The sequence below is a fragment of the Dendrobates tinctorius genome, unplaced genomic scaffold (genome assembly GCF_039654945.1).
Source record: "Dendrobates tinctorius isolate UK_male_01 unplaced genomic scaffold, ASM3965494v1 ptg000039l, whole genome shotgun sequence".
In the NCBI taxonomy this organism is placed as follows: domain Eukaryota; kingdom Metazoa; phylum Chordata; class Amphibia; order Anura; family Dendrobatidae; genus Dendrobates; species Dendrobates tinctorius.
Window position 1 is genome coordinate 3,591,186 of NW_027361707.1, and position 21,150 is coordinate 3,612,335.

A 21,150-nucleotide genomic window follows, 5' to 3' on the forward strand; every position below is an offset into this window, starting at 1 on the left:
CTAAGGTGCCTCTTACTGATTTTTTGAGGGGAAGCAATTTAATAATTTCAAGGAGTGGTGCAAATTACACTTCCAACTTAGTTGATCTAGTCATTTCCCTTCTTACAGGGGAAGTGCTGAGCATTTCCATTATGTTCGGGTTCACCCATACTTTCATCAGTGAATTCATTTTTTAACCCTCCGTCAGGAACAATGGATCTGACAGGCGCAGCTCTTCTACTTTCATTTCTCCCTTCTCACCAGATTTTCAGGAAACCCCCTCCCTCTAGATCAGGGGTCCCCAACCGCCGGTCCGCGGCCCAGCACCGGGCCGTTGCAGTGCCCTTGCCGGTCCGCGGACACAAGGGGAGCCGGGGGGCGGTGCAGCAGCTGATACTCACCCTGCATCCCGCGGCGGCTTCATCCCGCGGCGGCTTCATCCAGCGCTGAGCGGTCACGTGCTACCGCTCATTTAAGGTCATGAATATGGACGCCACTCATCTCCCATAGGCGTGGCGTCCATATTCATGGACCTTAATGAGCGGTATCACGTGACCGCTCCGCACAGGAAGAAGCTGAAGCGCCGCGAGATGCAGGGACGTGCAGCGACGGGAAGGAAGTTCAGCGACGTGAGGGTAAGTATGATGGGGAGGATGGGGGAGCCGAGCGGAGCCATAAGGGAGGGAGAGTGGGAGCGGAGCCATAAGGGAGGGAGAATGGGAGCGGAGCCATATACACAGGGGAGGGAGAGTGGGAGCGGAGCCATATATACAGGGGAGGGAGAGTGGGAGCGGAGCCATATATACAAGGGAGGGAGGGTGGGAGCAGAGCCATATACACAGGGGAGGGAGAGTGGGAGCGGAGCCATATACACAGGGGAGGGAGATTGGGAGCGGAGCCATATATACAAGGGAGGGAGAGTTGGAGCGGAGCCATATATACAAGGGAGGGAGAGTGGGAGCAGAGCCATATATACAGGGGAGGGACAGTGGGAGCGGAGCCATATACACAGGGGAGGGAGATTGGGAGCGGAGCCATATATACAGGGGAGGGAGAGTGGGAGCGGAGCCATATACACAGGGGAGGGAGATTGGGAGCGGAGCCATATATACAAGGGAGGGAGAGTTGGAGCGGAGCCATATATACAAGGGAGGGAGAGTGGGAGCAGAGCCATATACACAGGGGAGGGAGAGTGGGAGCGGAGCCATATACACAGGGGAGGGAGATTGGGAGCGGAGCCATATATACAAGGGAGGGAGAGTGGGAGCAGAGCCATATATACAGGGGAGGGAGAGTGGGAGCGGAGCCATGTACACAGGGGAGGGAGAGTGGGAGCGGAGCCATATACACAGGGGAGGGAGATTGGGAGCGGAGCCATATATACAAGGGAGGGAGAGTGGAAGCAGAGCCATATATACAAGGGAGGGAGAGTGGGAGCAGAGCCATATATACAGGGGAGGGACAGTGGGAGCGGAGCCATATATACAGGGGAGGGACAGTGGGAGCGGAGCCATATATACAAGGGAGGGAGGGTGGGAGCGGAGCCATATATACAGGGGAGGGAGAGTGGGAGCGGAGCCATATACACAGGGGAGGGAGAGTGGGAGCAGAGCCATATATACAGGGGAGGGAGAGTGGGAGCGGAGCCATGCATACAGGCGAGGGAGAGTGGGAGCAGAGCCATATATACAGGGGAGGGAGAGTGGGAGCGGAGCCATATATACAGGGGAGGGAGAGTGGGAGCGGAGCCATATATACAAGGGAGGGAGAGTGGGAGCAGAGCCATATATACAGGGGAGGGAGAGTGGGAGCAGAGCCATATATACAGGGGAGGGAGAGTGGGAGCGGAGCCATATACACAGGGGAGGGAGAGTGGGAGCGGAGCCATATACACAGGGGAGAGAGATTGGGAGCGGAGCCATATATACAGGGAGGGAGAGTGGGAGCGGAGCCATATATACAGGGGAGGGAGAGTGGGAGCAGAGCCATATATACAGGGGAGGGAGAGTGGGAGCGGAGCCATGTACACAGGGGAGGGAGATTGGGAGCGGAGCCATATATACAAGGGAGGGAGGGTGGGAGCAGAGCCATATACACAGGGGAGGGAGAGTGGGAGCGGAGCCATATATACAAGGGAGGGAGAGTGGGAGCGGAGCCATATATACAGGGGAGGGAGAGTGGGAGCAGAGCCATATACACAGGGGAGGGAGAGTGGGAGCGGAGCCATATATACAAGGGAGGGAGAGTGGGAGCGGAGCCATATATAAAAGGGAGGGAGAGTGGGAGCGGAGCCATATATACAGGGGAGGGAGAGTGGGAGCGGAGCCATATATACAGGGGAGGGAGAGTGGGAGCGGAGCCATATATACAGGGGAGGGAGAGTGGGAGCGGAGCCATGTACACAGGGGAGGGAGATTGGGAGCGGAGCCATATATACAAGGGAGGGAGAGTGGGAGCGGAGCCATATATACAGGGGAGGGAGAGTGGGAGCAGAGCCATATATACAGGGGAGGGAGAGTGGGAGCGGAGCCATATACACAGGGGAGGGAGAGTGGGAGCGGAGCCATATACACAGGGGAGAGAGATTGGGAGCGGAGCCATATATACAGGGAGGGAGAGTGGGAGCGGAGCCATATATACAGGGGAGGGAGAGTGGGAGCAGAGCCATATATACAGGGGAGGGAGAGTGGGAGCGGAGCCATGTACACAGGGGAGGGAGATTGGGAGCGGAGCCATATATACAAGGGAGGGAGGGTGGGAGCAGAGCCATATACACAGGGGAGGGAGAGTGGGAGCGGAGCCATATATACAAGGGAGGGAGAGTGGGAGCGGAGCCATATATACAGGGGAGGGAGAGTGGGAGCAGAGCCATATATACAGGGGAGGGAGAGTGGGAGCGGAGCCATATATACAAGGGAGGGAGAATGGGAGCGGAGCCATATATACAGGGGAGGGAGAGTGGGAGCAGAGCCATATATACATGGGAGGGAGAGTGGGAGCGGAGCCATATACACAGGGGAGGGAGAGTGGGAGCGGAGCCATATATACAGGGGAGGGACAGTGGGAGCGGAGCCATATATACAAGGGAGGGAGGGTGGGAGCGGAGCCATATATACAGGGGAGGGAGAGTGGGAGCAGAGCCATATATACAGGGGAGGGAGAGTGGGAGCAGAGCCATATATACAGGGGAGGGAGAGTGGGAGCGGAGCCATATACACAGGGGAGGGAGAGTGGGAGCGGAGCCATATATACAGGGGAGGGAGAGTGGGAGCGGAGCCATATATACAAGGGAGGGAGAGTGGGAGCGGAGCCATATATACAAGGGAGGGAGGGTGGGAGCGGAGCCATATATACAGGGGAGGGAGAGTGGGAGCGGAGCCATATATACAGGGGAGGGAGAGTGGGAGCGGAGCCATATACACAGGGGAGGGAGAGTGGGAGCGGAGCCATATATACAAGGGAGGGAGAGAGCCATATATACAAGGGAGGGAGGGTGGGAGCGGAGCCATATATACAGGGGAGGGAGAGTGGGAGCAGAGCCATATAGACAGGGGAGGGAGAGTGGGAGCGGAGCCATATACACAGGGGAGGGAGAGTGGGAGCGGAGCCATATATACAGGGGAGGGAGAGTGGGAGCGGAGCCATATATACAAGGGAGGGAGAGTGGGAGCGGAGCCATATATACAAGGGAGGGAGAGTGGGAGCAGAGCCATATATACAAGGGAGGGAGAGTGGGAGCGGAGCCATATATACAGGGGAGGGAGAGTGGGAACGGAGCCATATATACAGGGGAGGGAGAGTGGGAGCAGAGCCATGTATACAGGATGGGACAGGGGAGCCATGCATACAACAGGGGGAGCCACACAGCTGGATGGGGGGGACCACACATACATTTTCTGATGATTAGAAAATAATCAGCATGTACAGTACTCCAGTACAATTGTTCTTAAGTGCTCAATGCTCCATTTCCTTGTAGGTTCCAATCATCATTAGCAGTGACGGTCATCAGTAGAAGTAGCCCAGTGCTCCCACTGAAACAGAGAAACAAGCCAGGTGCTCCCACTCATTCAAAACCTATGGTGAGTTGAGTCACATTAAAAATGTTATAATTAAATGATAAATATGCACTGCTAAACTACAACCGCGTCCATAGCCCCGCCCCCTTATGACCAAAGCCCCGCCCCTGTCACACCTCCATCCCCGCCCTGCCGGGCCATGGAAGAATGGTCTTGGTTCAAGCCGGTCCCTGGTGCAAAAAAGGTTGGGGACCACTGCTCTAGATAGTCTCCTGGCTCTAGCTACTGTGTGAAACCTGATACCACAATTGGTCTGCAGAGCTTCAGGAAGGAAGATATAGCTGTGCTGGCTTCTCAGGCTCATTGGTCCCGAACACATCACACTTTATAAGGTTGGTATGTAATGTTTTTAGTCATTACTATTGTTTATTTAGCTTGTTTTATGAATGGATAGAGAAAGGTTTGTGGATATTTCATATAAATAAGGCAGATGTTCTTACAAATGAAAGTGTACTTCTCAGGAGTTTTGAAATTTGTGTATATCAAAGTTATTACTTTTATGTTGGGTAAATGGGTTTGTTTTGCACCTGATAATGTGTAGTCTCTTTTATTACATCCCTATGAAGGTCTCTCATCACTTTTAGATCACTGAAATTGAGAAAATTAGATATTCTAGGCATTTTTCTAGCCTGCGCTTGACAGGCACATTGTTCCATTACGAGTTAGTGCGAATATTGTTCCTGACGGAGGGTTAAGTCTGTGGTGCAGATTTTTTGATGAACCAGACCAGGTTGCTTAACTTTATCCAACCATAAGGCGTTGTGTCAGCAGACCTCACTGCAGAGGACTACTGCTCCCAGTTTCGTAGGTGGGCCAGAGAGACGGAGTGGAACGATACATCTCTTCAGAGTACCTTCCTGTCTGGGCTTATCGACCATATTAAAGCTATGTTAGTGCACCACATTCCTCCCTGGTCTTTGGAGGCTGACATGACATTAGCAGTGGGACTTGAGAAGACAAGAGAGATGTTGGGAGAAATTGTCCCTAGGGCAGAGTTCATCCATACCCACTGCCGGTCTTGAGGCTGAGGGGCAAACCATGTAGCTTGGTGGAATTGGCACTCTCGGGAGTTAAGGCAACGAAGATGGTGTTAGCAACAGTGTCTTCTATGAGGTTCCTCGTATCACCTGATTCTAGAGTGTCCACGTCTGGTGCCAGTGGGAAATGACCACTTGTAGCTGGGTTTGGGGATCCCCAGCTAGGCGCTCAGGTATCCCTAGCCAAAAAATTACTTTGACCTATTGTAAGAGAGTGGAGGGTTATGCTTTTGGCCATGAAGTAGAAGGTTCCTCTTATCTCCTTGAATGCATCTATAAGATTATCTTGTGTTGTTAATAATCCTCTTGCCCAGAGTATTGAGTATCACTCCACCGAACTATTGTCTTTTACCACAGGTGGTCTGCACAAGGAAGAGGCATGTTTTTTATTTTACATCATCTTCCTACTGCTGTGGTGTCCCTTGGTTTTGCACCCATAACCCTATTGTTGACTGGGAGAGGGGAGAAATTGTCCAACTGCCAATACCTTTGTATTATCACCAGGCATCCTAAGGTAGTAGGCTACACCTCCAAGGTTCCATGGTATATAGCAGAGTTCCCACAGATGTTCTCCGAAGGGGCCTCCTAGAAATTAACTCCACATAGAACTTATGACTTCCATCCCACTCACTGAGGGGGCAAAGTTGCTGAAGGACAGAATTTTTACCCTGTCAGAACCCAAGAGGCAAGCCATGAGGTAATATATTCAGGAAAATTTGAAAAATGTGTTAATTTGCCCTTCTAAATCCCTGGTTGGAGCAGGGTTTTTTTGTGGCCAAAAAGGATGGAGGTCAACGACCATGTATTGACTATCGTGAGCTCAATCATATAACTGTAAGCAATCAGTACCCTCTCCCACTCAGCCCTGACCTCTTTAATGAACTGGTGGGGGCAAGTTGTTACTAAGCTCGATCTCAAGGGAACCTTATAATTTTGTTCAAATTAAGGAAGGAGATGAGTGAATAACGGCCTTCAATAAGTCCAAGGGTCATTATGAGTATTGTGGTAGCCCTTTGGGCTCTGTAACGCATGTAGTGTAGGATACAGCGCACACCATAAGACCCAATGCATGTTTCGGAAGTTTGCCTTCATCCTCATAAGATCTATGTGTACACCATCCTGAAAAGATTAGAGGATCATTATCTTTACGTCAAAATAGAAAAATGTGTATTTGAAGTGCTGGAATTGGGGTTCCTGGGTGAGTCATTCTTTCCTCCATGGGGTTTCGGATAGACCCGTATAAGGTGAGAGCGGTTAGAGTGGGCACAACCTTTTAACCTCAAGGCATGGCAGCATTATTGTGGATTTACCAATTATTACCGGAGGTTTATTAAGGGTTTTTTCTAAGGTAGTGAAACATCTCACCAATCTAACCCATGAGGTGGCAGACGTGTCTAATTGTGGACTGGAGGCCAGTAAGGCCTTTAATACACTTAAGCAAGCCTTTTCCTCCACTCTAGTTTTGGTCCAGCCTGATGTCAATAAGCCTTTTGTGGTGGAAGTGGATGCCACTGAGGTTTGAGTGGGAGCGGTGCTCTTCCTGGGTTCCACCACTGTAAAGCATTTGAGGCTTTGTCTCTTTTTTTAAAAAAAAGTTCTCTCCCCAAGAGCTTAATTATGACATCGGTAATCATGAACCTCTTGCCTTCAAGATAGCTCTGGAGGAGTGGAGGAGCTTCCTTGAGGTAGCTAAGCATCCCTTCAGTGTTTATTGACCATAAAAATCTGGGTTTTTTTGAGAATGCTTAAAAATTGAACTCAAGACAAGCCCAATCAACCTTGTTCTTTACCAGATTAAATTTTTCGATCTCATACCTCCTTAGTACCAAGAATGTTCATGCAGATGCCCTCTCTCAGAGACTTTGTCATAGTGAGTCTGAAATTACGGAACCTGATTTCATTCTTCTATGGTGCACTGTTGTCTCTTCTGTCAATTTAGCTTGGGAGGTGGCTAAGGCTCAGGGGATGGTTCCGTCCATCACACCTCTTGATAAATTATTTGTTCTGGTGCAGTTACAGTTGGGCTTACTCAGAGAGTGTCAGGACTCGGTCACAGCGGGCCACCTGGGCATTAAGGAGATATGCGTCAGGAACAAGGTGCCTTTTGTCACCCTGGCAGGGAAACTTCTCCCTTTGCCCATACCTGTATGTTCTTGATCCCACATATCCATGGACTTCATTACGGATCTCCCTGACTCCAAGGGTATGACTAGAGTGTGGTTTATTATGGACCAATTTTCTAAACAATGCCATTTGGTTCCTTTGGCTCAGTTGACAAGTGTGCAGCACTTGGTAGATTTGTTCCTTGTTCAGGTGGTAAGATTAGTTAGAGTTCCCATGAATATTGTCTCTGACCACAGGTCCTAGTTTATCTCCAGGTTCTGGAGGGTTTTCTGTAAATGCATCAGGCTGGAACTCTCATTTTCATCCATATACTATCCTCTAACTAACGGGCAAACTGAGAGAACCAACCAGTGTCTTATATATTTAGCTCTGGCTGGGATAGCACGCGTGCGGGCTCACGCGTGCAACAGATATTAAGTGCAACAGGATCAAGTGTTTTGCAGTTAGACAATGCATTGAAGCTGATGTTCCTCTCTTCTCTTCTTCACACAGGTATTTAATTCCATCATCCATGTGTGCTGTCTGACAAGTGTGAACTGCATCATATGTTGCAAGATATTTTCATGGTATTTAATTCCATCACTCCTGTGGTGGGTCTTTCTTTTTTTTCTTTTTGGTTTCTGCTTTGAAGTGTAGAAAGGTTTTTTTTTTCCCTTTCTCTGTTTGATGGCCTTGTCCAGCGTTAGTTATTTACCCTGCATAGTAATGCCTGCTCTGGCCTTGTGCTAATTGGTTAATTACTGATTGTGGCCTTTTGGTGGCTGAAGCTAGCAGACATTTCATTTCATATATATTTAGCTCTGGCTGGGATAGCACGCGTGCAACAGATATTAAGTGCAACAGGATCAAGTGTTTTGCAGTTAGACAATGCAGTTGGACAGGGCAGGAGACAGGTAAGGTGCATAAGTTTTTCATGCACGCTTGCTTCTTGGTCAGTCGTACTACATATGCATTGATCATATCAACCTGCTGCTTATTTGTCTTCACTTCTGCTTTTTAACAACTCGCCTGACCTTTTACACATTCTGTGCACTCTCTGCATATCCACCCCTCCCTTTTCCCCTCTCCCATGTTTAACTCTGAGGCTCTATTGACATTTCTTACCCACACCAAACCATCCAAAACCTCCATGCAGCACTCAAAACGTTCATACAAATCAACCCACCACCTGCTTTTTCTGTTTTTTCTCCTTTTACTAGTTGCAGGTGACATCTCCCCCAACCCTGGGCCTCCCTCCACCAGCATACGTTACTCTCCTCCAGCTGCATATAGAAACCCTGCTAATCTTATTAACATTCAGTGCATGCCTTCTCCTCTCACTTTCCAATGTGCTCTCTCACGATCTTTTTCTCTCTAATTCCCTTAACCTTCTGGCTATTACAGAAACCTGGATCCAGCATTCAGACACCACCGCTGCTGCCGCTCTCTCGTTTGGTGGGCTGAAATTTTCACATCCCACCAGACCTGAGAACAGACAGGGTGGAGGTGTTGGTTTGCTCCTTTCATCACAATGTGCTTTCCAGGTCATCCCCCCGGTTCCCTCACTTACATTTCCTTCCTTTGAAGTCCATGCCGTCAGACTCTTTAAGCCCTTCTCCTTACGAGTGGCGGTTGTTTATCGCCCTCCAGGCTCCTCCCGCCAGTTTCTAGACCACTTCGCCACCTGGCTTACTCACTTTCTATCCTGTGACATCCCCACCCTCATCATGGGAGACTTTAACATCCCCATCAATGATCCGCTCTCCCAGTCTGCCTCTCATCTTCTTTCTCTAACTTCTTAATTCGGCCTCTCACAGTTTACTAATTCTCCTACACATGAGGACGGGAATACTCTGGACCTGGTTTTCTCCCGTCCTGGCTCACTGCACGACTTTACTAACTCGCCTCTCCTGCTCTCGGACCACAACCTTCTTTCCTTCTCAGTCAAGAATTGTCTCCTCACCCGGGACACCCCCACTTACCACACTTATCGGAATACACGTACCATTAATACCCAACAGCTTAGGGACAATCTCCACACATCTTTAGCCCCAATCTCCACCCTCTCCTGTCCAGACATAGCGTTGTCACACTTCAATAATACACTGAAGAATGCCCTAGATGAAGCAGCACCTTCTATACGCAGAAAGACCCGACACAGACAATGGCAGCCCTGGCACACAACGCAAACACGCTCTCTTCAGCGCTGCTCGAGGTGTGCAGAGCGGCAGTGGAGAAAAATCTCTCTTAGCAGAATACTTCACCCACTATAAGTTCATGCTCAAAACCTATAACTCTGCCCTTCATCTGGCCAAACAATCCTACTTCACCACCCTCATCACCTCACTATCCAGCAACCCAAGACGACTTTTTGAAACCTTAAACTCCCTACTGAAACCTAAAGTACAGGCCCCCATCACCAACCTCAGCGGTGAGGATCTGGCCACTTATTTCCTAGAAAAAATCAACCACATCCATCAGGATATCTCAGCCCTATCTCCTCAGTGCCTGGATCCCCTTCCCTGCCGCACCTCAAGCTCACTAGACATCTTTGAGCCTGTTTCAGAAGAAGAAGTTTCCAAGCTCCTCGCTTCTGCTCGGCCTACAACCTGCAACAGTGACCCCATTCCTTCACAGCTCCTGCAGTCTCTCTCACCAGTGGTCACCACTCACCTGACTCAAATATTTAACCTCTCTCTTTCTTCAGGTATATTTCCCTCGTCATTTAAACATGCCATCATAACCCCTTTACTTAAAAAGCCATCCCTGGACCAGAACTGCACTGCTAACTACAGACCTGTCTCTAACCTTTCCTTCATCTCTAAACTCCTGGAACGCTTGGTCCACTCCCGTCTAATCCGCTATCTCTCGGATAACTCTCTTCTCGACCCCTTACAATCTGGTTTCCGCTCTTTACACTCTACTGAAACTGCCCTCACTAAAGTCTCTAATGATCTAATAACAGCTAAATCAAAAGGTCATTGCTCCCTGCTGATTCTCCTGGATCTCTCGGCCGCATTTGACACTGTGGATCACCAGCTCCTCCTCACTATGCTCCGCTCTATAGGCCTCAAGGACACAGCCCTGACCTGGTTCTCCTCCTACCTCTCTGACCGCTCCTTCGCTGTATCTTTTTCCGGCTCCTCTTCCTCTCCTCGTCCCCTTACTATCGGGGTCCCGCAGGGCTCAGTCCTAGGTCCCCTCCTCTTCTCTTTATACACTGCCCCTATTGGACAAACAATCAGCAGATTTGGGTTCCAGTATCATCTCTATGCTGATGACACCCAATTATACACTTCTTCCCCTGACATCACCCCTACCCTAATTCAAAATACCACGGATTGTCTGTCTGCTGTCTCTAGCATCATGTCCTCCCTCTATCTGAAACTAAATCTCTCCAAAACTGAACTTCTTGTGTTTCTCCCCTCTACTAACCTCACTCTACCTAACATCGAAATAACCCTGGAGGGTTCAACCATAACTCCCAAGCAGCATGCCCGCTGTCTTGGGGTCATATTCGACACTGAACTTTCCTTTACTCCCTACATCCGATCACTCAGTCGCTCTTGTCACCTGCATCTTAAAAACATCTCCAGAATCCGACCTTTTCTCACCTTTGAAACTGCTAAGACTCTTACTGTCGCTCTTATTCATTCTCGTCTGGACTACTGCAACTCTCTTCTGATCGGTCTCGCTCTTACCAAACTTTCTCCTCTCCAATCCATCTTGAACGCGGCAGCCAGGGTCATATTTCTGTCCAGCCGCTTCACCGATGCCTCCATCTTGTGCCAGTCATTACACTGGCTACCTATTCGCTACAGGGTCCAGTATAAACTCATCTCTCTCACCCACAAAGCTCTCCACTGTTCTGCACCGCCTTATATCTCCTCTCTCATCTCTGTCTATCGCCCTACATGTGCCCTCCGTTCTACAAATGACCTAAGACTAACATCCCCCGTAATCCGAACCTCGCACCTCCGTCTCCAAGACTTCTCTCGTGCTGCTCCAGCTCTCTGGAATGCACTTCCCCAGACGATCAGACTGATACCTAGCCCTGACCTATTCAAGCGCGCTTTGAAAACTCATCTCTTCAAACAAGCCTACCACATCAACTATTCAGCAAACTAACTTTGCCCTGTTCCCTCCTTCCTAATATTATTCTAAATCTGCACCCTACTATTCATCTGTCTCCACACCCTCCATGCACACGATAACTGCCCTTGATACTTGTCTATTGCACTTAAACACACGGGCTGATGACCGGATCATGCAGCTTTATATGAAAATCCCTATTTATTATAATTGCCAGACCTGAATTAACAAGCACTTCTCACCTACTGTGTCCCCCCATTTCCTTGTAGATTGTAAGCTTGCGAGCAGGGACCTCACTCCTAATGTCACTGTTTGAATTGTCTTAACTTGTATTGAATTTATTGTCTGTACATGTCCCCGCTTAATTGTAAAGTGCTGCGGAATATGTTGGCGCTATATAAATAAAAATTATTATTATTATTATTATTATTATTATTATTATTAAGTACTATCCAAGATGTTTTTGCTCCCATATTCAGCATGATTGAAGAACATACTTAGCTTTGGCAGAGTTGGCCCTAAACAATAGACATCATGAATGTCCCCTTTCTTCTGTAATCTAAGATTTCAACCTCGGTCTTCATGTTTTCAGAGAGAGTACAATGTTCTTCCAGCAGTCTCTACAACTATCCACCGCCTCTGGAAGGTCTGGGGGAAGGCCCGTACCCATCTCAAGAAAGCAGGGGAGAACATACTGTAAAGAGGCAAAGAGGCAGGTTGATGAGTGTCGCCAGCAAGATTGAAAACTCAGAGTGGGATACAGAGCTTGGGTGTCTACTAAGAATCTCAAGAATAACGAACTATTTCCTAAACTCGTACCCAGGTTTATAGGGCTATTTTGCATTATTGAGGTTGTCCACAAGGTACCTTTTTGGGTAGGTAGGTCTGTCTCCTATGTGGGTTCTCAATATTTTTAAAAAGACATTATTAAAGATGGTGATTACTCCGCTTGTGTCCAAGGATCCTTCTCCTCTTAGGCTGGGTTCACACGTAGCGGAACTCCCGCAGAAGTTACCACGAGAATTCCGGAATTCCATTCCGTGGGAAAATCGCATTTTAAATTCCCGCGATTTGCAAGCGTAATTAGCTTGCAGAATGCTAGCGTTTTCCAAGCGATCTGTAGCATAGGTTAGAGAACCAAATGACAGGTTGGTCACACTCGTCAAACATAGTGTTTGGCTAGTGTGACCAACTTTTTACTATTGAGCCTGCCTATGCAGCATCAGTAGTAAAAAGATCTAATGTTAAAAATAATAAAAAAAATAAAAAATCGTGTTATATTCACCTTCCGACGTTCCGCGCAGCTTCCCCAGGCCTCCGCGATGCTGGTCCCATTCCCAGTGATGCATTGCGGCAATCACCTTTGATGATGTCGCGGTCTCGCCAGACCGCTACAGTATCGCGAGACAGCGACGTCAGCAAAGGTCATTATTGCAATGCATTACTGGGAACGGGACATGCCGTGTGTATCGCTGAAGCCTGGGGATGCTGCGCAGGACATCGGAAGGTGAATATAACACGATTTTTTTATTTTAATTCTATTTTTTACATGGATATGGTACCCAGAGCCCAGAGGAGAATCTCCTCTCCTCTGGACCGTGGGTACCATCCGCAAATGTTATGCTTACTTATCGTATGGTGGGCACAGCCACATGCGGAAAGTAAGCAGAACAATGCATTCCTATGTGGGCGGAATTTCCGCGATTCCGCAAAATAATGAGCATGCTGCGTATTTTTCCACGATGCAATTCCGCCACGGGAAAATCCACAGCATTAGCACAGCATTGCGAAATCCCATAGGATTGCATGGGATGCTGTTTTTTTGCGTTTTCGCGGCAAAATCGCGCGTTAAAAACCGCCACGAAAACGCATAAAAAAATGTGACGTGTGAACGCAGCCTTATTCTGGTAGATAATATTGAGGAATTTAAGATGGAAAGTATCGTGGAATCTCGTAGAGTTTGTAACTCTATTCAGTATTTTATTCATTGAAAAGAGTACCGTCCTGAGGAGAGGTCCTGGGTCTCGAGAGGTAATATACAGTTGTGTGAAAAAGTTTTTGTCCACTCCTGATTACCTATTCTTTTGCATGTTTGTGACACTTAAATGCTTCAGATAACCAAACAAATTTAAATATTAGGCAAAAATAACAAAAGTAAACACAAAATGCAGTTTTTAAATGACAGTCTTCATTATTAAGGGAAAAGGAAGTCCAAACCTGCAGGACTCTGTGTGAAAAAGTTATACCTTCCCACCATTAAAACATAAACTAACTATGGTTTATCACCTCTTTGGTAAGCTGAGTTCAAATTCCTTTGCCACACCCAGGCCTGATTAATGCCAGACCTGTTCTCAATCAAGAAATCACTTAAATAGGACCTGCCTGACTATGTGAAGTAGACTAAAAGATCCTTAAAAGCTAGACATGATGCTGCAATCCAAAGAAATCATGGAACAAATGAAAAACAAAGTAATTGAGATCTATCAGTCTGGAAAAGGTTATAAATCCATGTCTAAATCTTTGGGACTCCAGTGAACCACAGTGAGAACCATTATCCACAAATGCCAAAAACATGGAACAGTGGTGAACCTTCCCAGGAGTGACTGGCCGACCAAAATTACCAAACGACAACTCATCCAAGAGGTCACAAAAGACCCCACAACAACATCCAAAGAACTGTAGGCCTGACTTGCCTCAGTTAAGATCAGTGTTCATGACTCCACCATAAGAATAAGACGGGGCGCAAATGGCCTGCATGGCAGAGTTCCCAGATAAAATAAACCCACTGCAGAGCAATAAGAGCAAAAAGGCTCAGAGCAACAGTAAAATGTGGTGGTGGTAGTGTGATGATGGTCTGGGGCTGTTTTGCTGCTTCAGAACCCAGAAAACTTGCTGTGGTAAATGGAACCATGAATTCTGCTGTCTACCAAAAAATCCTTAAGGAGAATGTCCGTTTATCTGTTCGTGACCTCAAGCTGAAGAGCACTTGGGTTATGCAGCAGGACAATGATCAAAAACATACCATAAGTCCACTATTGAATAGCTTAAGAAAAACAAAATTATGACTTTGGAGTGGCCTAGTCAAAGTCCTAACCTTAATCCGATTGAGATGCTGTGGCATGACCTTAAAAAGCCGGTTCATGCTCGGAAACCCTCCAATGTGGCTGAATTACAACAATTCTGCAAAGATTAATGAGCCAGAATTCCTCCAGAGCGTTGTAAAGACTCATTACCAGTTATCCCAAACCCTTGATTACAGTTATTGCAGATAAAGGGGGCCCAACCAGTTATTAGGTTTATGGGGCAATCATTTTTTCACACAGGACCCTGTAGGTTTGGATTTCTTTTTCCCTTAATGATAAAGACCTTAATTTAAAAACTGCATTTTGTGATTACTTGTGTCATCTTTGTCTAATATTTACATTTGTTTGATGATCTGAAACATTTAAGTGTGACAAACATGCAAAAGAATAGGAAATCAGGAAGAGGGCAAACATTTTTTCACACAACTGTACATGCCAATTGTCTCATCGCCGAGTTCCATAAGAGGTTTCTGGACAATGTGAGTGGTGAGAGCCCAGAGGTCTCTCTTAAGGAGGGGGGTACTGTTAGGAATTGTGGTTCTGTGCTTCCTCCGGGGAAAGGATCCGGTCCGGTGCTACGCTACTCTGGTTGCAAGCACCACCATTGTCCTGACACTGGAGGCGGAGCTACCACGCAAACCCGGGACCCTGTATCTCTCACGGATTTCATTGCCCAGGAAACATGGGATGCTGTGTTCCCCGGTTGCCAAGCAATGAAGGACTCTGCTGTGTCTGGTACTAGGCGGCAGTGGCGGGATTGTGTCCATTTTGCTGTGGTTGTCAGGAGATCATTGGGAGGTAGTCAACACCTGATCATTTCCTTCAGCATCAGGGAGCTATTTAACCCTGCTCCCAGCTCAGGCCTTTGCTGTATGTTGCACTTCATATGTGTTGTGGTGGTGAGTGGTGCTTGCAGTATTTGTTGCTCTCTTTCTGGGTTATTCGTAGGGTTTGTGTCCCTTTCTCTTTGTGCTACACTCCCTGGGTTTCTCACAGAGGTATCTACCTGTTCTCAACTAGGCTCCGGCCACTTCACCTGACACCAGCTGCCCGGCGACACTGGACCCGGGAAGGGCTCTGCTAAAGTCCCCATCCCATTTACTGGAAGCTGGCCCATTGAATGCTTGTTTAGCTGTAGCAGCTTGCGCCAAGTGCTTCTGTGGCTGCGCCTTTGCTGGTTTGGTGCCAGTTTTGCTGGTTTTCTCTGCAATTGTGCATAAGAAGGAGGAGGAGGTGAGCTTTGACATCATGTATTGTGAATGGCGAATCCTGTATCTACTATATATATATAGATGTTAGTCATTTTACAGGATCGGGAAGAGGCGAGCTGTGATATCACCTATTGCGAGTGGTAAATCCTGCCTTTTCTACTGTATATAGAGGTGTTATCAGTCATTTTATTGGAGAGGGAAGCGGTGAGCTGTGATATCACCTATTGTGAATGGCGATTCCTGTGTTATCTACTGTATATAGTTGTTTTATCAGACATTTTATAGGAGAGAGAAAAGGTGAGCTGTGATATCAACGATTGTGAATGGTGGATCCTATGTTATCTATGGTATATAGAGGTGTTATCAGTTATTGTAAAGGAGGAGGAGGTGAGCTGTAACATCACCTATTGTGAATGGTGGATCCTGTGTTATCTACTGTATATAGAGGTGTTATCAGTCATTGTACAGGAGGAGGAGGTGAGCTGTGACATCACCTATTGTGAATGGTGGATCCTGTGTTACCTACTGTATATAGAGGTGTTATCAGTCATTGTACAGGAGGAGGAGGTGAGCCTATTGTGAATGGTGGATCCTGTGTTATCTACTGTATATAGAGGTGTTATCAGTTATTGTACAGGAGGAGGAGGTGAGCTGTGACATCACCTATTGTGAATGGTGGATCCTGTGTTATCTACTGTATATAGAGGTGTTATCAGTTATTGAAAAGTCATCTATACAGTACAAGAAGTAGATCTATAGTATTAAGGCCTAGTGGCCACTCTGAAAATTGCCAGATTTCAGATTTATTTTTATGTTGATAGTGATATAGAATTACAAAAATAAATAAAATAAACAATGCAATTACTATAAAAACCTTATTTAAACAATAACTGAATATTGCTATTTTTACTTTTTTTTTTTTTCCTTTTCTTCCCAAAAAAGCGGGTCTAGATCCAATCTATCAAAAAACTTTGAGTAGCTTGAAACTCTGGAGACAGCTCTGCACTCGGCATGCACACAGAACTGAGTACAGCTTTAATACAAAGCACAGGAATAGGTTTTCTATTGAATCCGTACTCTACTCCGTGCGCGCTCTCAGGCAGGTGCTGTGCGCTTCTGTCTGCTGAGCTCTGTACTTCTCATTGATCAGTGATGATTTCAGTAGCCAGACACCACTGAAAAAGAGACAAAAACGTTAAAAAAAATTTCGAAATTTTGCGAACTTTTCAACTCTACGCTCATTTCTCCATGCAGAGAACTAAATCTATGTCATAGGCCCCCAAAATAATATCACAATTTCACAGACCCCCTCACATGTTTGGAATGGGGGGCATTTACTCTAGGTCCAAAAGCTGTGAAGCCAGCTAAAATAATTGACTGGCTCATTCTTCTGCTTGGAAGCCACCACATACTATATTTTAATTAAAAAAAAGGAGACTGCTTGGCTACTCCTTCTGCCTTACTGTATCTGTGTAATTTATCATTTTCCCAAATATAGAATGACCCCATAGCATACCTACCAACTTTTATGAAACACAGAGAGGATCAAACTATTCTTGTGGTGGCAAATTTTGACTATGCCACTACCCACACCCCTATGACACACCTATTTACCATTTCTTTCTATCCTGTAGGCGGAGATGTCAGAGGGGCTGTGGCTGTGGCAGTGAGGGACATCCAGCAGACCGTCTGGGACCGTAGGATGTAGACCCAAATCCGGGACTGTTGGGAGCTATGGATTTTTTTAAATTTATTAGTGTAAGGAGGAAGACCGGGCTGCGGGAACCTGCGCCATGCCGGGTCTGGAACTGTCGAGGCTATGTCCTATGGTGCCGGGGGGGAAAGAATAGGGAACCGGGCAGGTCCCGTGACCCAGAAAGATGGGGCGTGGTTAAGCTAGGCAGAAAACAGCAGTGAGTTTCCCACCAGCAGTGAAAGTGGAGGAGTGCGGCGCACTACGCAGCGTGAGAGACAGCACGCAGTTGTGCCCCAGCAGAGTTTACACGGATGCTCTAATAAGACAGTGTGCAGAGCATCGCGCCCCCGGGTGAGAAAAGTGTATTGTCCATCAGGAGCAGAGAGTGTCGAGTGCAAGACCATTACTGATAGACGAGCAGCAGCAGCACACGTGTTGGACAGAGACTCCTGCAGCGCTCCCCTCTTCGGCTGCACAGATTTATGGACTAGGGGCTCAGCGGGCAAAACTGGCGACCACCCGTTGCCACCAGAAGCTGGACCGTGATTTGTGGATTTCACCTGAGGACACCGCGCCGTCCACTGTCGGTACTCCAACTCACATCAGACTATATGTGGATGAGGACCAGAGAAGACCACGATAAATGCCATTTACATATTAGACTGTCGTGTTAACCCTTTGTTTACTCCCCTTGTTACTATTCATTGTTTAATATTACTAGCCCCCTGCGAGGAGACCATTGCTATCCTTTTTCTTGTTAACCAATTAAACAACCTTGTTATACAGACCTGTTCTGCATTCCCTGCGTTACTGCATTCCCTGCGTTACTGCATTCCCGCACCTGCTTACAGGAGCAGCCGGGGCTTTCTCATTTTTATGTAATCTTCACTAATATGAGGTCTCGCTTTTTTGCGTCTGTAAAGCCAAGTTCACACGTTGCATAAATACAGTTTTGTTTCCTTCAGATTTGACAACTCCTGCCCAACTGTGTTTCTAAAGACGCGGCTGAACTGAGCGGTTTTGATGCATTTTTTACTCTATCAGCTTCTATGTGGAGCATGAAAAAAAGCATGTGAAAAAAACGCTGTTGGATTTTTACGCTCAGAATCAAAGCTTTTTGTCCTATAAAAAAAGCATTCAAAACACTGCTTCAAATCTGCACAAAAATGCATTAAATATAGGGGAAGAGATATATAATTAATAATAATAATTATATGTATAAGTACAGACACGTAGGGCTATAAAGCGCATTGAGGGTGTGCGAACAGATGCTATGAGGGTCCTGATTTGTCCAAAAATTTTGTAAGGTCAAAATAGGACAGTAAGATAAGTGAGGTAAGGTGGTAGGCCAGTGTAAAGAAATACATTTTTAAAGCACTCTTAAAACTGTGGGTATTTGGAATTAATCAAATTGTCCTGGGTAATGCATTCCAGAGAATTGGTACAGCACATGAAAAGTCTTGGAGGCAAGAGTGGGAGATTCGGGATTATTGAGGCTGTTAGTTTTAGATCATTAGCAGAATGGGAGGCATAGGTAGGCTGATAGACTGATATGAGGGAGTAGATGTAGGGTGGTGCTGAATTGTGGAGCACTTTGTGTGTCAGTGATAAGTTTATAACCGATCCTGTAGCGGAAGGGCAACCAGTGCAATGGCTGGCACAGGGTAGAGGCAAGGGTGTATGGGTTGGAAAGAAATATAATCCAGGATGCTGGGTCGGATTGGAGAGGGGGGAGTTTAGTAAGAGGGAAAAGAATTAGTAGAGAGTTGCAGTAGTCCAGATGAGGATAAATAAGAGTTACACAAAGAGTTTTTGCAGAGTTAAAGGTAAAAAGGTAAGAGTCTAGAGATGTTTTTGAGGTGTAGGTGACATGCATGAGCCAATGATGTGATGTAGGGGCCGATTGAAAAATCTGAATCAAGTAAGACTTAAAGACAGGGGATCATGTTGTTGGGAAGTAATGGTAAAACCACACATGGAAATGCCAATATCGGACATAGTTAGGTTAGTCGAGAGAGGAAACACAAGGAGTTCATTTTTTGACAGATTCAGTTTTAGATGGGAGGACATTATGTTAGAGACAGCGACTGGTATTTTGTAGTAATGTGGGGGTGCTTTCAGGAGACAATGTGTGTAATTGGGTGTCATGAGCATAGATGTGCTACTGAAAACAGAATCTACTGATGTTTTGTCCATTAGGGGCAGCATGTAAGGGGATGAGGAGGGACCTTGAACTGAACCCTAAGTAACTACAACGGTAAGGGGAATAGATGAAAAAGAGGAGCCAAAAAAGATTCAGTAAATGAGTGGTCAGAGAGGTAGGAGTAGAAGCAGGAGAGAGTGGTATCCTGGAGCCCGATAGCATGGAGCATACAGTAGTGAGGCGGAACTGGTGATTCAATGTTGAATGCTGAAGAGAGAGATACAGGTAAATTAGCAGGAAGTAGTGACCATTTGACCATTAGATTTAGCTGTTAGTAGATCATTGGAAACTTTAGTGAGGGCAGTTTCAGTAGGCTGTAAGGCGCAGAACCAGATTGTAAAAGGTCAAGAAGAGAGTTACCTGAGAGATAGCGGATCAGATGAGAGTGGACCAAGCGTTCAAAGAGTTTAGAGATGAAGTGAATATTGGAGACAGGTCTATAGTTTGCAGCGCTGTTCTGGTTCAGGGATGGTTTTTTTAAGCAATGGATGTAATCTGGCTAGAGATTAGCAAACGTGCTCCATGATACTCGGATATAAAACTCGAATACCCGCCCCGCATGTTTGGGGCCTGTTACACAGCCAATAAGCATACAGGGATTTCATGTGTGTCACTGTAATGCCGAAACCATCTTGGTTGTAGCATTACTGTGATTGGCTGGCCGTGTGACCTCATCAGAGGTTATAAAAGAGCTGGCACTGCCCGACTCGACACACTGACGCCATTGCACAGCGATGTGACACTTTGTACTTGAGGGAGACAGTGTTTTTCCAGGCCTGTGAGCACAGTATATCGAATTAGAGTCCTGTACCGATACTGATGCTGTTTGTATCACATAGAGGTGCTTCTCACAAAATCAGAATATCATCAAAAAGTTTATTTATTTCAGTTCTTCAATTCAAAAAATGAAACTCATAGATTATTCTATACAGTCATTACAATCAGACTGATCTATTGCATGTGTTTATTTCTGTTAACCCCTTCATGACCCAGCCTATTTTGACCTTAATGACCTGGACATTTTTTGCAATTCTGACCAGTGTCCCTTTATGAGGTAATAACTCAGGAACGCTTCAACGGATCCTAGCGATTCTGCGATTGTTTTTTTCATGACATATTGGGCTTCATGGTAGTGGTAAATTTAGGTAGATAATTTTTGCGATTATTTGTGAAAAAATCAGAAATTTGGCGAACATTTAGAAAATTTTGCAATTTTCAAATTTTGAATTTTTATTCTGTTAAACCAGAGAGTTATGTGACAGAAAATAGTTACTAAATAACATTTCCCACATGTCTACTTTACATCAGCACAATTTTGGAAACAAAATTTTTTTTGTTAGGAAGTTATAAGGGTTAAAAGTTGACCAGCGATTTCTCATTTTTACAACAAAATTTACAAAACCATTTTTTTTAGGGACCACCTCACATTTGAAGTCACTTTGAGGGGTCTATATGGCAGAAAATACCCAAAAGTGATACCATTCTAAAAACTGCACCCCTCAAGCTACTCAAAACTACATTCAAGAAGATTATTAACCCTTCAGGTGTTTCACAGGAACTAAAGCAACGTGGAAAGAAAAAATGGACATTTTAATTTTTCCATCAAAAATTTTCTTCTTGCATCAATTTTTTCATTTTTACATGGGCAACAGGATAAAATGGATACTGAA

At 46.2% G+C, this 21,150-nt stretch overlaps 1 long non-coding RNA gene across 1 annotated transcript; it reads left to right on the top strand.

Moving 5' to 3' along the window:
* Positions 1–225: 225 nt before the first annotated feature.
* Positions 226–18,046, top strand: LOC141088596 (uncharacterized). Its single transcript, XR_012231982.1, has 3 exons — positions 226–614; positions 3,956–4,058; positions 17,216–18,046. It is a non-coding gene; the product is annotated as an uncharacterized lncRNA (long non-coding RNA).
* The last annotated feature ends 3,104 nt before the right edge of the window (positions 18,047–21,150 follow it).